General features: G+C 52.3%; 4 non-coding genes across 4 annotated transcripts; 2 read left to right on the top strand and 2 right to left on the bottom strand.

The window, feature by feature from the left end:
- Positions 1-5,078: 5,078 nt before the first annotated feature.
- Positions 5,079-5,152, bottom strand: TRNAN-GUU. Its single transcript has one exon. It is a non-coding gene; the product is annotated as a tRNA-Asn (tRNA).
- A 2,410-nt stretch (positions 5,153-7,562) lies between these two features.
- On the bottom strand, positions 7,563-7,636 carry TRNAN-GUU. Its single transcript has one exon. It is a non-coding gene; the product is annotated as a tRNA-Asn (tRNA).
- A 776-nt stretch (positions 7,637-8,412) lies between these two features.
- Positions 8,413-8,506, top strand: TRNAI-UAU. Its single transcript has 2 exons — positions 8,413-8,450; positions 8,471-8,506. It is a non-coding gene; the product is annotated as a tRNA-Ile (tRNA).
- Positions 8,507-16,571: 8,065 nt separating this feature from the next.
- Positions 16,572-16,644, top strand: TRNAK-UUU. Its single transcript has one exon. It is a non-coding gene; the product is annotated as a tRNA-Lys (tRNA).
- Positions 16,645-16,928: the final 284 nt, after the last annotated feature.

Raw genomic sequence — 16,928 nt, 5'->3', positions numbered from 1 at the left:
CGGCCGGTATCCCAGCTGGCAATAGGGCAGCAGCCGGAACCCCAGAGCAGTGATGGGCTGAGCCGCTCAGCCTGCCGCTGCGTACCATCAAAAATCAGCTCACCTGCCACCTTTGGCGCGTGTGCCGTAGGTTGCCGACCCCTGCTTTATACGCTAGTAAGGAGATGAGCATATTACAGTTGCTGGAGGGCTCTTATCAGGAGTAACAGTCTATGGGGAAGTCAGTCAACATTTTTGGTTTCGCTGATGAAAACTGGCCCACTCCCTGCCTCAAACCAAACCTGTCACTAATAATTGTCAACAACTTAATTTTCTGTTTTTGGCTAAGATATTGATTTTTTTTTTAAAAAATATTGAAATTGGATTCAGGATTGTTAGCAAGAATTTTTGGCAAACAAAGTTGTTAAATGACAACCTAAATGACAACACAGTACTGCTTTCATGCTTGGCTCACCCCCAGCCTGCTGGTCCAACAGCTGCAGTAGACCCCAAAATCCACCTCTTGGGGTGCAGAGTGGCAACAGCAGCAGCAAACCCTCAGGTCCAATCACACGCCAATGGGCACCACCACCAGCCTTACGGACCATGGTGAAGTTAGCACAGCATCTGATCTCAGGGACAGGTCACCCATGAAGCCACAGCAGCTCATCCTGCCCTGTGCAGCTCCCCCAGGATGAGATGGATCGGTGGCAGCTGCCAGCCCGGGGGAGAGACGCGCTCCCCAGCTAGGGTGACCAGATCCAGATGTCCTGATTTTAAAGGGCCAGTCCTGATATTTTAGGTTTTGTCTTAGATAGGCACCAATTACCCCCAGCTAGAGTGACCAGACAGCAAGTGTGAAAAATCAGGACTGGGGGTGGGGGGGTAAAAGGAGCCTATATAAGAAAAAGACCCCAAAATTGGGCCTGGCCCTATAAAATAGGGATATCTGCTCACCCTACCCCAACCCCCTGTCTTGATTTTTCACACATCTGGCTAACCCCAGCCCAGCCCCGTGTGACATTCCAATCCTGGCTCACTGCCAGGAAGTGAGTTACTTTCACTTTCATTCCTCAGCAGGCAGCCAGCCTCCTCCCCCCACCTACCCCCCAGCACCTCACCCAACCCAGCCCTGATGGAGGGGAGGGAGGGGAGAGAGAGGGATGCTCCTGGGGAGGAGGGAGAAAGGAGGGGGTGCTCCATGGGGCAGGGGGGGGAGAAGAATGGATGTTATGGGGGACAACAGAGGATACTGGTTCCAGAGCCGCAGAGCCTGCCTCACCTCACCTCAGCCGGGGGGAAAGAGTCACACTCACAGGTGAGCTCCCTCCCCAACCCCTCCCCCTCCCCGAGACCCCAGCAGACAATCCCCTCCCTCAGACTGTGCTGCATTCGGCTCTCTCTAGGACCCAGCAGCCCTGCTCTTACATGCTCCACTGCTTCCCATCTGTCCAGGCTCCGGGCAGAGCCGTGCCCCCAGACCTAGTGGTGCCCTAGGCGGCTGCCTATGGCAAAGGACGGCCCTGGAGACATGAGAGAGAGATCAGGCTAGAGTAGAAAGTGGTTGGGGGGGTGAAAAGTTTGAAATGGAAGGAGAAGAAAAATCTTCCTCCTGCTCCCTCTCATCAGAGCATCTAAAAACTATGTGAGAGATACCTCTCCCCCACTGAAACATCAACTCTGGTGGGCTTGGGCTGAGGAAGGAACTTCTCTCCCCAGCAGCTCCAGCTCACCTGGGCTGGGCCATGGACATCTCCCCCCAAAGATCTGGTGTGCCTGGCCTGGGACAGGGGAGGGGCTCCTCTCCTCTCCATTGGGGACATGGTGGGATGAGAGATGTGACAGGGCTTTATGGGAAATCATTATTTGCCTGATTCATGTGCCAGTCCTAGTCCCTGCTGACCCAACAAACTGTTTATCCTGCATGCTGAGGCCAGTTTGGAGGGTCTAGGAGCAGTCTCCTACCAGGAAGTGGAAGGCAAATGTAAATCTGTGGCCTTTGCCAGCTGAGGACTGTCCGATAGCGAAACTCACTATCCCATCCACCAGCTGCAGTTCTTGGCCTTGAAATGGGCCATCACTGAGAAATTTCGAGACTACTTGTCCGGAGCTCAGTTTCAGGTATGGACAGAGAACAATCAACTGACATGTGTGTTAACAAGGGCTAAGCTGGATGCTACAGGGCAGAGATGGGTGGCTACTTTTGCTAGCCATAACTTCAGCATTCAATACCAGTGAGCTGGTATAAGGAGTGTGATTTATCAAGATCACCAATTCTTGGCTGGAGGAGAATGTAAGCAGGGTCAGAATGAACTCTACCCTGCCATCTGTTGGTGATGTGTTGTAAAGGCCTTTTGTTGCTGATGTACATGGTCACACCCACCCTGCATTGCGTGATGGGGGTGATTGTCCAAATGGTGATTTTGGCTGCTGTGGGATCCCCAAACTCTTTCTTAATAGGGCAGGAGTAATAAAGTGTAGTAATCCTGGTCATCTGAATCAAAAACAGTAGAACGGTACTTAGCAGTTCATGATTTCAGGACTCACCCGAACCTACATAAAAAACGTTAGACAAGGGACATGGGTTCCAAAGAATAGCAATTTAAGAGAGGTTGAAAATAAATATTTGTGTTTAACATTCTGAGATTCTTCTGAACTCTCTAAATGCACATTTTAAGGTTTTCTTCTCTTTTTAGTTGAAAAATAGAATTAATTATTATTCTATTACAAATAATGTCATATAACATACACCTAAAATCTTAGACAGATAAGTAAAAATTTTAGTTATACTGAAGCAGGTGGTATCTGATGCTACTTAAAAGCTTAAGTTTGCAGGAATAGAGTGCGGAAAGAGAACCTGGCAGAACAGTTTTGCTGGAAGAGTTATCAGAGCGATATTGTTAGTCACAGGTCAGTGGGTGGGTTTATGCAAATACTGGACTCTTGGATGGGAGCGGGGGCAGGGCGCACAACTTCTGTGGCACATGCACCAGCTCTGCAACTAACGTTTGCTACCTCCCTCCCTAACAACACACCTTTTACCTCTCAGGACCCAAATACACCGTGAAAGAGATCTAACGACATAAGCTTAGGGTGAGCAACTGCAGCACTAATAACAATTTTAAGAGATTCAAAACCGCCTCTGTCTTTCCACACCAGGGACAGCAGAAAGGACATCAGCAGCAGCTGCAAGAGACCAACAAACATCCATTTCTACCTCCCTCCACACGCTGCTGTTAGGAACCCATACCCCTTAATGGTGAGTACTTTTCAGACGAGGGTGACGCTCTCAGGCCTCAAATGCCAGGTACAGTTACTCTGTCCTTGATCCAAAATCAACAGGAAAATACACTGGATTACTCCTGCCCCAATAACAAAGAGACTGGGGATCCCGCAGCAGCTGAAATGACCATTTGGACAAGCACTCCCATCATGCAATCCGGGGTGGGTGTAACCATGCAAATGACATCAGCCCCAAAAGGCCTTGACGACAGATCACCAACAGATGGCAGGGCAGAGTTCATACTGACGCTGCTTCAACTAGATTGTGGCAAAGATTCCAAAACACCGAACCTTAAACCTCACCTAACGCGGGTCAATCCATCCTCAGCGTCGTAACCGCTCGTTATACTCCACACCCGAACGTAGCCCTCATAAGGACAACATACCCTCCTAACTCAGTGTCTGTACGTTAACCTTTTACCCCCAGTCCGGGCTATTGCAGATTATGTATTACTTACGCCACCCCATTTTAAACCGAATTTCGCACCCCTTGGGTAAGCTGTACGTTGTTCCCTGAGCACCAGAAACTTCTACGCCGAAACTCTGTACTGTACACTTTTTTTTTCTTTGAACCTCATCTTAATAAAGAGTTGACTTTTGTTTGAGATCCCGGCTCCTGTTCCTTTGCAAGGCGTGTGCGTTCGCTCCGCGTTTTAGTCTGTTAATACGGCGGGGGGCAATTGAGCCAGAGGTGCTTGCCTGCTGCAGACACGGATCCAAGGCTGAACCTCGTCCCCCACAAGCTTGAAAGCGTAACTGAAAACAGTTTAAGAGGTGCTCCCGTCTCCGGCACTCAGCTACTCAGCTCCCAATGGGGTCCAAACCCCAAATAAATCCTTTTTACCCTGTAGAAGCTAGCTGTAAAATCCTGTGACCAGGGCAGCTGCCTAGCAGCCTGCGCATCTGCCTGCCAAAGCGAGAGCATGTAAGGCACTAATCCGGATAGTGACGGCTAGGTGGCAGGAGCAGGGTGTGAAGATGCAGCAGAGTGGCGCAGTGGGAGTGTGCTGGGTCCATAACCCCGAGGTCGATGGATCGAAACCATCCTCTGCTACGCGTGCGCTTGTTTCTTTTCCCTCTGGGCCTTCAAGCGAGCCGGTGACCAGCAGAGCACCAAGAGCCTAGGCCATGAGGCAAGAGGTGGCTGAGGCGAAGCGGCGGCCTGCCAGGGAGCTCCCTGGCACCTCTGGCTGCCTGGGCTGAAGGCAAGAGGCAGGCCTGGGCGTGGCGAGGGCCTCCTGTCCTGGAATGAGGCTGCAGTGCTTCCTGGTCCCCTTTTCCCACCCACACCGGCAGGCGGCTGCTGCGGGAGAACACGAGGGAGGCTCTGGGGGCGCTAGGCAGTGCTGTGTGTGTGGCTGTCAGGGGAAAGACCCGAGGCTCCCGACTCGACCTGCCATTGACTCGCGTGGCTCTGCGCGCTGTCAGCCGGGGCGGGGCGGGGCGGGCCAGGCCGCGGACGTGACTCAGGCTTGGGCCGCATGGCCGCGCTTTCCTGATGAGGCATGAGGCAGGCCAAGAGCTTTGCACAGCGTACAGGGAAGTGGGAGGGAGGCGTCTTTGAGCCGGCGTGTCTCCTCCGCTTCTCCCTTGCCGCTTGGGCGGAGGCGGGAAGGGAGCGAAATGTTCCCGGCTGAAAGTTTTTGTGCTCCGCTTTGAGGATTAAGCCTGAGCCTCCGGCACGGCTGCTGGCAGATGGGTTTCTGAATGGCATCCAGCCTGCTCTTTGGACCACCAGCTGAAAGCACTGAGGCAGCAAAATGGGACCTTTGAGGCTCCCCCCACAGGCAAGCAAGGAAGTAGCACGGGCTTAGCGTCGGCCATGGGTGGGCTCTAACCACCATCCTTTCGGTTAACAGCCGAACGCGCTGACCCATTGCGCCACAGAGACATGGAGGGGCAAGGCTGTATTGAGCCCAAAAGCCAGGAATCAGCTCAGGGCATACGGTACAGCACATGCATGCAGTGGTTAGCCAAGCAACAGCAAGGAACTGGAGTGCTATGGAGGGAAAGTTCTGTGGGAAGGAACCGAAAAGAGCACCGGGGCTGTGGTACAGCGCTCGCATACACTTTCTTTGGCCTGTTTTGCTGGAAGAGTTAGCAGAGTGAGATTGTTAGTCACAGGTCAGTGGGTGGGTTTATGCAAATACTGAACTCTTGGATGGGAGCAGGGGTGGGGGAGGGGCACACGACTTCTGTGGCACATGCACCACCTCTGCAACTAACGTTTGCTACCTCCCTCCCTAACAACACACCTTTCACCTCTCAGGACCAAAATACACCGGGAAAGAGATCTAATGACATAAGCTTAGGGTGAGCAACTGCAGCACTAATAACAATTTTAAGAGATTCAAAACCGCCTCTGTCTTTCCACACCAGGGACAGCAGAAAGGACATCAGCAGCACCTGCAAGAGACCAACAAACATCCATTTCTACCTCCCTCCACACGCTGCTGTTAGGAACCCATACCCCTTAATGGTGAGTACTTTTCAGACGAGGGTGACGCTCTCAGGCCTCAAATGCCAGGTACAGTTACTCTGTCCTTGATCCAAAATCAACAGGAAAATACACTGGATTACTCCTGCCCTAATAACAAAGAGACTGGGGATCCCGCAGCAGCTGAAATGACCGTTTGGACAAGCACTCCCATCATGCAATCCGGGGTGGGTGTAACCATGCAAATGACATCAGCCCCAAAAGGCCTTGACGACAGATCACCAACAGATGGCAGGGCAGAGTTCATACTGACCCTGCTTCAACTAGATTGTGGCAAAGATTCCAAAACACCGAACGTTAAAACTCACCTAACGCGGGTCAATCCATCCTCATCGTCGTAACCGCTCGTTATACTCCACACCTGAACGTAGCCCTCATATGGACAACATACCCTCCTAACTCAGTGTCTGTACGTTAACCTTTTACCCCCAGTCCGGGCTATTGCAGATTATGTATTTCTTACGCCACCCCATTTTAAACCAAATTTCGCACCCCTTGGGTAAGATGTATGTTGTTCCCTGAGCACCAGAAACTTCTACGCCGAAACTCTGTACTGTACACTTTTTTTTTCTTTGAACCTCATCTTAATAAAATGTTGACTTTTGTTTGAGATCCCGGCTCCTGTTCCATTGCAAGGCGTGTGAGTTCGCTCCGCGTTTTAGTCTGCTAATACGGCGGGGGGCGATTGAGCCAGAGGTGCTTGCCTGCTGCAGACACGGATCCAAGGCTGAACCTCGTCCCCCACAAGCTTGAAAGCGTAACTGAAAACAGTTTAAGAAGTGCTCCCGTCTCCGGCACTCAGCTACCCAGCTCCCAATGGGGTCCAAACCCCAAATAAATCCTTTTTACCCTGTAGAAGCTAGCTGTAAAATCCTGTGACCAGGGCAGCTGCCTAGCAGCCTGTGCATCTGCCTGCCAGAGCGAGGGCGTGTAAGGCACTAATCCAGATAGTGGCAGCTAGGTAGCAGGGGGAGGGGGTGAAGAAGCAGCAGAGTGGCGCAGCGGGAGCGTGCTGGGCCCATAACGCAGAGGTCGATGGCTCGAAACCATCCTCTGCTATGCGTGTGCTTGTTTCTTTTTCCTCTGGGCCTTCAAGCGAGCCGGTGACCAGCAGAGCACCAAGAGCCTAGGCCATGAGGCAAGAGGTGGCTGAGGCGAAGAGGCGGCCTGCTGGGGAGCTCTCTGGCTGCCTGGGCTGAAGGCAAGAGGCAGGCCTGGGCGTGGCGAGGGCCTCCTGTCCTGGAATGAGGCTGCAGTGCTTCCTGGTCCCCTTTTCCCACCCACACCGGCAGGCGGCGGCTGCTGCGGGAGAACACGAGGGAGGCTCTCGGGGCGCTAGGCATCGCTGTGTGTGTGGCTGTCAGGGGAAAGAGCCGAGGCTCCCGACTCGACTTGCCATTGACTCGCGTGGCTCTGCGCGCTGTCAGCCAGGGCGGGGCGGGCCAGGCCGCGGACGTGACTCAGGCTTGGGCCGCATGGCCATGCTTTCCTGACAAGGCATGAGGCAGGCCAAGAGCTTTGCACAGCGTACAGGGAAGTGGGAGGGAGGCGTCTTTGAGCCGGCCTGTCTCCTCCGCTTCTCGCTTGGGCGGAGGCGGGAAGGGAGCGAAATGTTCCCGGCTGAAAGTTTTTGTGCTCCGCTTTGAGGATTAAGCCTGAGCCTCTGGCACGGCTGCTGGCAGATGGGTTTCTGAACGGCATCCAGCCTGCTCTTTGGACCACCAGCTGAAAGCACTGAGGCAGCAAAATGGGACCTTTGAGGCTCCCCCCACAGGCAAGCAAGGAAGTAGCACGGGCTTAGCGTCGTCCCTGGGTGGGCTCTAACCACCATCCTTTCGGTTAACAGCTGAACACGCTGACCTATTGCGCTACAGAGACATGGAGGGGCAAGGCTGCATTGAGCACAAAAGCCGGGAATCAGCTCAGGGTACGGTATAGCACATGCATGCAGTGGTTAGCCAAGCAACAGCAAGGAACTGGACTGCTATGGAGGGTTTTTTTCCCCACTTGCCCCCCCCCCCCCACCTGGTTGCCCTGCCTAAAAGTGGTGGCCACCAGAGCCCAAGCAGTAGCCCCACCCCTTCTACTCGAGGCCACGCCCCTGCACCACCCCCTCCCCAATGCCCCGCTCCTACACTGCCTCATCCCCCAAGATCCTTCCTCCCGCTCACTGCTCTCCGTCCCCTCCCCACCCTCACTCGCCCTTACGGTCATTACAAAGTGGCAAGGCAGAGCCCTCCCATTTTTTAAAGTCCTGGGGTGTTGTTCCCCCCTGTTCAGGCACCCCTGGGGCCCTGCACTTCACACAGCTCTCCCTGATTTCAGCTGTTAGTGAGGGAGCCTCACTGCTAGCACAGACTGGGCAGTTTCTTGCATGAGAGACACTGTCCCAAAGCAGGACTAATGCTTAGAGCTGGTTATCAGTGATTTCAGCTCTGTTGGTCTGCAACAAGACTCTCCATTGAGTCTTAACCAGCTCTGTTATTACACAGAGAAGAACAAAAGGGTCAAATGGTGCCTGGAACCCTTAAGAAGAATCCACCCCACCGAGTACAACACTTGTCGCTACCTGCTCTCAGCTCCACTGAGAATGTTTTGGGGTCACTCCTTGCCTGTATCAACCTAGGGATTTTGGAGGATCACAATTAACAGGTGCTCCAGTGGCACAATTGGTTAGTGCGCAGTACTTATAGGGCAGTGCTGAGAGGAGCTATGCTGAGGTTGTGAGTTCAAGCCTCACCTAGAGCACTGGTTTTCATTAGCCAAATGGCTTCACACAGTTATTTGGCCCCGTTGAATGTAGAATTCTAGCCCTGGGGACCCTGAGGCAGGGGAAGAGTCAAAAACACCCCCTTCACTTATTACCTCCTCTCCAGAGCACAGGTCAGAACCTGAAATCCTTTCCCCATCCCTCCTGCAGCCCCTGTGCCAGGATCCGTCAAGCAGAGCCTGGAGTCCTGCCCATCCTTGACCCCTGAGCCTGGAGGGAGAGGAGCAAGGAGCCATTGTTAGAGGGCTTTCCCTTCCCCCGCCCACTTCCCTGGCTCTTGTCACGCAGACAGCAAGCAGCAAAAGACCAGAAGTGGGAAGCGCAGACAAAGGGATGTTTACTGGGGTTAGTTTCCAAGCAAGCAGATTCCGAAGCCCTTCACACCAGTCGGACTTATCTCTATAGACCGACAGAGTTTGTTCCCCAGTGTCCCCCTTCCCAGCTCTGACACCGCAGAGCGTTTACCCCACATCCCTACAGACAATTCTTTCCTGGGTGCTGGCGGGTGAGTCCTGCCCACATGCTCAGGGTTTAGCTGGTCGCCATATTTGGAGTCGGGAAGGAATTTTCCTCCAGGGCAGGTTGGCAGAGACCCTGGGGGGGTTTCACCTTCCTCTGCAGCGTGGGGCATGGGTCACTTGCTGGAGGATTCTCTGACCTTGAAGTCTTTAAACAACGAGTTGAGGACTTCGATAGCTCAGACATAGGCCAGGGGTTTGTTACAGGAGTGGGTGGGTGAGAGTCTGTGGCCTGCGTTGTGCAGGAGGTCGGACTGGACAATCATAATGGTCCCTTCTGACCTTAAAGTCGATGAGTCTATGAGCTCTGACACTGCAGAGTGTTTACCCCACATCCCCCTTCCCAGCTCTGACACCGCAGAGCCTGGCCTCTGTCCCTGTTCCCCGTTCCCTAGTCCCATCCCCCCCCCCCCCCATTAGCATGATTCCAATTTCCCCGCCCACTTCCTGTCTGACCCCAGTTTACACAGTAATAGTCTCAGCTAGACCTTAACCAATCATTGTAACTAACCAATTCTAACCTATTGTAACAGAAATCTCTAACCAATTACATCCCACTCCCCTAATTAACTTACACCCAGCAAAATTAATTCGGCGGCAGACAGAAACAATTAGAGAACCAGACAGATTGACAATAGAAAAGTGGAGGCCAGAAAGATAAACCCTACAGAAATGAGGGTTTCACAACCACAACCATTGAGAAGGGATTTCGTGCCAGACCGGATGCTCTCTTAAGATCTGTTTCTTTATCTGGTGGCGATGGGCACTATCGGGACAGGATCGTCTTCCTAAGAGCCCAACCCCACCTTAGTTCAGTGTGACGGGTTTGGGAGGTGAGGATGGGACCGTTCGCTTCCCAGCTTATGGCTGCCCCTGCTGCTTAGCCAAAGGCCTGAGCCTACGAACAAGGGCTCAGACTCTCCGAGGGAGAGAAGGCCCAGACACAGGCAGACTGGGATTTTGGGTCTTTGTGTTATACCCCTGTCACTAGCTAAGTGATAAAAATGCACCTAAGATCTTAAAGTCTAGGCCTGTACAGACAGCCTGAATATCTCTATTCTAACAGGTTTCAGAGTAGCAGCCGTGTTAGTCTGTATCCGCAAAAAGAACAGGAGTACTTGTGGCACCTTAAAGACTAACAAATTTATTTTAGCATGAGCTTTCGTGAGCTGCAGCTCACTTCTTTGGATGCATAGAATGGAACACACAGACAGGGAATATTTATACATACAGAGAACATGAAAAGGTGGAAGTATGCATACCAACAGGCAGAGTCTAATCAATTGAGATGAGCTATCGTTAGCAGGAGGAAAAAAAACTTTTTGAAGTGATAATTAAGATGGCCCATAGAAGGTGTGAGGAGAACTTAACATAGGGAAATAGATTCAATTGGTGTAATGACCCAACCATTCCCAGTCTTTGTTTAGGCCACAGTTAATAGTATCTAGTTTGCATATTAATTCAAGTTCAGCAGTTTCTCTTTGGAGTCTGTTTTTGAAGTTTTTTTGTTGCAAAATTGCCACCTTCAAGTCTGTCACTGAGTGGTTAGAGAGGTTGAAGTGTTCTCCCACTGGTTTTTGAATGTTATGATTCCTGATGTCAGATTTGTGTCCATTTATTCTTTTGCGTAGAGACTGTCCGGTTTGGCCAATGTACATGGCAGAGGGGCATTGCTGGCACATGATGGCATATATCACGTTGGTAGATGTGCAGGTGTACGAGCCCCTGATGGCGTGTCTGATGTGATTAGGTCCTATGATGGTGTCACTTGAATGGATATGTGGACAGAGCTGGCATCGGGCTTTGTTGCAAGGATAGGTTCCTGGGTTAGTGTTTATGTTGTATGGTGTGCGGTTGCTGGTGAGTATTTGCTTCAGGTTGGGAGGCTGTCTATAAGCGAGGACTGGCCTGTCTCCCAAGATCTGTGAGAGTGAGGGATCATCTTTAAGGATAGGTTGTAAATCTTTGATGATGCGCTGGAGAGGTTTTAGTTGGGGGCTGTAGGTGATGGCTAGTGGTGTTCTGTTATTTTCTTTTTTAGGCCTGTCCTGTAGTAGGTGGCTTCTGGGTACTCTTCTGGCTCTGTCAATCTGTTTTTTCACTTCAGCAGGTGGGTATTGTAGGTTTAAGAATGCTTGATAGAGATCTTGTAGGTGTTTATCTCTGGCTGAGGGATTGGAGCAAATACGGTTGTATCTTAGAGCTTGGCTGTAGACAATGGATCGTGTGGTGTGTCCGGGATGGAAGCTGGAGGCATGTAAGTAAGTATACCGGTCAGTGGGTTTCCGGTATAGGGTGGTATTTATGTGACCATCGTTTATTAGCACAGTAGTGTCTAGGAAATGGACCGCTTGTGTGGATTGGTCTAGGCTGAGGTTGATGGTGGGATGGAAATTGTTAAAATCACGGTGGAATTCCTCGAGGGCTTCTTTTCCATGAGTCCAGATGATGAAGATGTCATCAATGTAGCGCAAGTAGAGTAGGGGCGTTAGGGAACGAGAGTTAAGGAAGCGTTGTTCTAAGTCAGCCATAAAGATGTTGGCATACTGAGGGGCCATGCGGGTACCCATAGCAGTGCCGCTGACTTGAAGATATATATTGTCCCCAAATGTGAAATAGTTGTGGGTGAGGACAAAAGGGAAGCTGAAGGGCGGGAACTCGGGGGAAGGGGCCATGTGGGGGTGGGTCCTTGGGGAAAGGGTGCAGGGGAGGGGTGTATTGGGGGGGCAATGCGCGAGTGGGGAGTCGGGGGAAGGGGCAGAGTGAGGGTGGGGTATTGGGGAAAAGGGGCAATGGGAGGGTGGTGCCTTGCAGGAAGGGGTGGGGCAGGACTTCAGGGGAAGGGGCGGGGATTAGGGGGAACAGGCGATGTGAGGGGGGACCTCGGGGGGTAGGGGCAGCGTGAGGGCAGGGCTTTGGGGGGTGGGCACAGCGTGGGGGGGCAGGGCTTTGAGGAAGGGGCGGGCACAGCGAGGGGGGGGCTGGGGGAAGGAGCAGGACTCATTCAGGCCGGGCCGTGTCTGTCTGGGGGTGACACTGTCCCTGCAGCGGGTGTTTGGAGCCGGGCTCCCCCGGGGAGGGGGCGGGGCCGGGGGCAGCGGGAGTCGGGGGTGACACGCGGCCGGTGCCGAGGCCCGTCGGACCCACCCAGACCCGCTCACACCCAGCCGGGGGGCGGGGGGAGGGTTACAGCCCCAGTGAACAAGGGTCGCCGGGAACATTGCAGTTCTCCTCAAATACTTGCTGAAACTGTGCTCTGCTGTTGGTCTGGAGCTCATGTGAGAGCACTTTATTCAGGTCATTCAATGTATGAAATTCAAGATCTGATGGTTAATTTGAAAATCAGGAAAAGGGAAGGAGAAAACTCAAAAGAGGTTCCTCCTGGCGCTCACCTACGTGAACCCGAATACTCTCTCAGGCCTCAAAGAGAGACCTGGAGAAGGAGACTTGCTGAAGCAAAGCCACAGGAGTCTCTGAGGTTTCCCTGGCCCCTCACCCCTGTCCTGCCTGGCTGATGTCAGCATCTCTCTGTGAGGTCACCATCTCCCCCCCCACCTTTGACCAATAGTCTGAGGTCCTGCAAAAGGCCTTTGTGATGTCACTGCCACACCCCTCCCTTGCTGGGCTAATGTCCTGCCCCTGGCCAGGCACTTTGGAGGTTTGAGCTACTCCCTCAAGAACAAATGGATATAAATTGGCAGTCGGGAAGTTTAGGCTTGAAATTAGACGAAGGCTTCTAACCATCAGGGGAGTGAAATTCTGGAACAGCCTACCGAGGGAAACAGTGGGGGCGAAGGACCTCTCTGGCTTTAAGATTAAGCTTGATAAGTTTATGGAGGGAATGGTTTGATAGGAGAACGTGATTTAGTCAATAGGTCAATAACGTGCAACCACTGGTAATTAGTACCGAGGGTCAATGTTGGGATATTGAAAGTCTTTTTCCTGAGTGGCTGGCTGGAGAGTCTTGCCCGCATGCTCGGGGTTCAGCTGATCGCCATATTTGGGGTCGGGAAGGAATTTTCCTCCAGGGTAGATTGGCAGAGACCCTGGAGGTTTTTCGCCTTCCTCCGCAGCATGGGGCAGGGGTCGCTTGCTGGAGGATTATCTGCTACTTGAAGTCTTTAAATCAGGATTTGGGGACTTCAACAGCTGAGTCAAGGGAGAGAATTATTTCAGGAGTGGGTGGGTCAGCTTTTGTGGCCTGCATCTTGCGGGAGGTCAGACTAGATGATCATAATGGTCCCTTCTGATCTTAAGTTCTATGATTCTATGATTCCCTGTGGATCACCCCATTCAAGGAGCGTTCGTTCTAGGCAGCAAGCCGGTAGTTTTGGATCATCTGCAAATTTTGTCAGCTCACTGTTTAGCAGGTTGTTTATGAATATGTTGACTAGTACTGGTCCCAATACAGACATCACTAGTTACCTGTTTCCATCCTGAAAACTGACCATTTATTCCTACCCTTTGTTTCTTGTCTTTTAACCATTTATTGATCCACGTGAGGACCTTCCGGAGGTGAAAGTAAGCCGGTATGTTCCGGTGGGGGTACCGGCAAGAGCCGATACGCTGTGCCAGCCTGGCCCGGCTTCCCCAGGCTGGTGATTTAAAGGGCCCAGGGCTCCCTGTAGCGGCCGGAGCCCCTGGCCCTTTAAATCACCTCCCAAGCCCCCCTGCCAGAGCCCCAGGGAGCAAATCACTGCCGTGGATGCTGCTCTCTCCCGCTCTGCCAACACAGAGCAGGGGCAGCAGAAGCTTCCTTACAGTGGGGGGGGGCACCGTTGTCCGAAATGTGGCACCCCCATGACACCCCTTCCCTAAGGACCCCCACTCACACCACCTCTCCCCCCGAGGCCACACCCACAGACGCCTCTTCCCCAAGACTGCACCCTCCCCCCCCATCATTTGTCCTAACAGCCAGTAAAGAGTGGTGGGGACATGGCCCTATAACCCCCCTGTTCCAGCACCCCTGACACCGAGCTAAGCAGGCAGCAGTGTGTGTGTGTGTGTGTGTGTGTGTGTGTGTATGTGACAGAGAGTGCTGTGCTGAGCTGAGCCAGGGAGAGAAGGGGGCTGATGTCGGGGCTGTCCCCTGCCTCAGGACTGGTCGCTTCCAGCAGCTGTCTGAACTTAGAGACAGTGTGCGACACACTCACTCTTCCGCAACGCACACACTGTCTCTCCCCCCCCACACACACATGCTCTCTACCCTATCACACACATTGCAGTTGAAAAGCAGCTGGCAATCTAGTAGGATGCCCATGGACCAATGGGATAGAAACCTGCATCATGTGATGCTGTACCAGCCCGTGAGGCATTGCAAACCCTTCCCAAAGCACCCTGCAGCCAGTTGCACAGTGGGATAGCTACCCACAGTGCACTGCTCTCTGTGGCGATCCAAGAGATGCTAGCATGGATGTGCTCTAGTGACACAGGGGAATAGGGTGGACATGCAACAGCTGTTCAGTTAAAACACTTTAACTTAAGCCACATTATTCTTTCATGTAGACATAACTTAAGAGTGAGACAAGACCCAGCTCCATTGAAACTAAAGAACCACAACTTCCTGCGTAGTTGGCAGGATTTGAACCTGCGCAGGGAGACCCCAATGGATGTCTAGTCCATCGCCTTAACTACTCGGCCAGAACTACTTGCTTGATATGTGGTTTTCACTGCACTCTAGTTCTGTTCTCACTGAGTGATCAAGTCCAGTTGTTTCCTCAGACCAGCTTCCACAACACACACACTGCTGTGCCCTTGTGTAAGTGTGTCCATGGCTGAATAGCAAGAATTCCTGCTCCTTTCCCTTCTGGCTGGAGCACGAGGAGAGTGCGTTTGTGGCTAATGACGTTGCTGTAGCTTGTTGTCCATTTCCTGCCTTGATCATTCAGACAGTCCCTTTCCCATCATATCGCCAGTACATCAGTGATTGTGATAGCAGGGGGCAGGTTTTCTCTGGGGCACTGAGCTTTGCCAGTGGGTTGGTGACTCCTTTCTTTCCTCACCCTGGAGTAAACTCAGCTTTTTATTCCATCCTTGATGTTTCAAGGAATAACAACAGATGACCAAAGAAAGAGGTGGGCAGGGTGGGTCTCAGGGGAGGGGCAGAGAGGTGTGGGCGATGGGCAGGGTGGGTCTCAGGGGAGGGCTCAGAGAGGTGGGGGCGATGGGCAGGGTGAGTTTCAGGGGAGGGGGGCAGAGAGGTGTGGGCGATGGGCAGGGGGAGGTCTCAGGGGAGGGGCAGAGAGGTGGGGGCAGGGCAGGTCTCAGGGGAGGGCTCAGAGAAGGTCCTGGGTGCTCAGATGCCCCAGTTATTGCACCCTGGCCTGTCACAGAGAGAGAAAAGACCCAGCGGGACCCAGCCCCCTACAGTGATCCCATGGCCAAGAACCTGGTTGGGAGTGGGGTGAAGGTTCCCTCTGGGCAAAGGGGAGCTGAAATCCCTCAGTGTCCTGGAATTTAAGCAATGGAAGCTTCAAACCCTGCACGGGTCTGGGCTGAGGTGCATCAGCAGAAGGTTGGGCTGGACAGGGGAGGCAGGTTTGTATAATTTTTGGTGGTGCCCAGAATGAGACCAAGTCTGCCCCACACCCCACACACATCTGCCTAAGGCTCTGGGGTGGAGTTTGCTGAGGGAGGGAGAGGGGCTGGGCTCTGGGAGAGAGTTTGGGTGCAGGGTCTGGGCTCAGTCAGGGGGTTGGGGTGGAGGAGAGTGTGCAGCTGTGGGAAGAACAACTTGGGATTCCTTGGGGAAGCCACCTTTAAAAACACACGTGTAACATGCTAGTTACATTTTAATAAGACCAAATTAAATGGTGCAGGACAGAGCCATCTATAGTCTATTGTCCTGGTCAATGGGAGCCATCAAGAGTCCAAACCACTATTAATGGCCCACACTTTGCATCATTACAACAGGACCTCAGAGTTATAGTTCATATTTCTAATTTCAGATCCAAGAATGATCGGTTCATACAAATAGGATGAACACACACAGTAGATTATAAGCTTTGTAATGATACCTTACAAGAGACCTTTTGCATCAAGCATAGTCCAGTCACTTTATATTCACACTCATTAGCATATATTCATATAAATCCTATGGAGTGCAACGTCACAGCAGGGAAAGGGTTTTCCTGCGGCACCTGGCAGCAGTTGAGTTTCATGTTCAGGCTGTGGGATGAGTTCCTCCAGGTTTCTCGTAAGCACACAGGGACCTTCGCGGGTGCTCTCGATACAGGAATGGCCCAGACACGATAAAGTGATGGGAACTGCATTTTCCTTTTTTATTTCTGTATTTCCAATGACATTTCTGTTTGTGATTTCGTTTTGTTTTGTACAACTGTGTTTTCTCCTGGATTTGATATTTAACGAAAAAAAGAATACGGCCTCAGGGCTCCAGATGGAGGAGCAGGCTGGGGCTAGGACTGCTAAGAGAGCGAGAGTAGCAGGTTTTCTGTATTGTTTCCTGTCCTCATTTTTCTTGACTAGTTTCTGTTCTGTACAAAATTTGCCAATTTTCCATATGTGAGCCTGGCTAGCTCAGTTGGTAGAGCATCAGACTTTTAATCTGAGGGTCCAGGGTTCAAGTCCCTGGTCAGGCAAAGTAACACTTTCCCTCTGTAACACCCCTGAAGAGTTTCAGAAGGACTTTCCTTGACTTTAGTTTTTCCTTTTCAGGACATGGCCTTTCCTAGGAAGGGCACTTTACTGCCTGGGACTGAAGGTGCTACTGCCTCATCTGTCCACTGGCCTCACAGTCTGGAGGAAGAAAGGCCTCTGGGCCTGCAGCAAAGTGCTGGGTGCTGACTTTTTGAGCAAATGCAGGGCTGGCCAGAGAGGCATGTTCCCACTGAGTCCTCCCTGCCAGAAAAAATTGTCCCCACAG

The sequence above is a fragment of the Mauremys mutica genome, unplaced genomic scaffold, assembly GCF_020497125.1.
Source record: "Mauremys mutica isolate MM-2020 ecotype Southern unplaced genomic scaffold, ASM2049712v1 Super-Scaffold_100099, whole genome shotgun sequence".
In the NCBI taxonomy this organism is placed as follows: domain Eukaryota; kingdom Metazoa; phylum Chordata; order Testudines; family Geoemydidae; genus Mauremys; species Mauremys mutica.
This window is presented reverse-complemented; position numbering and strand designations above follow the sequence as displayed.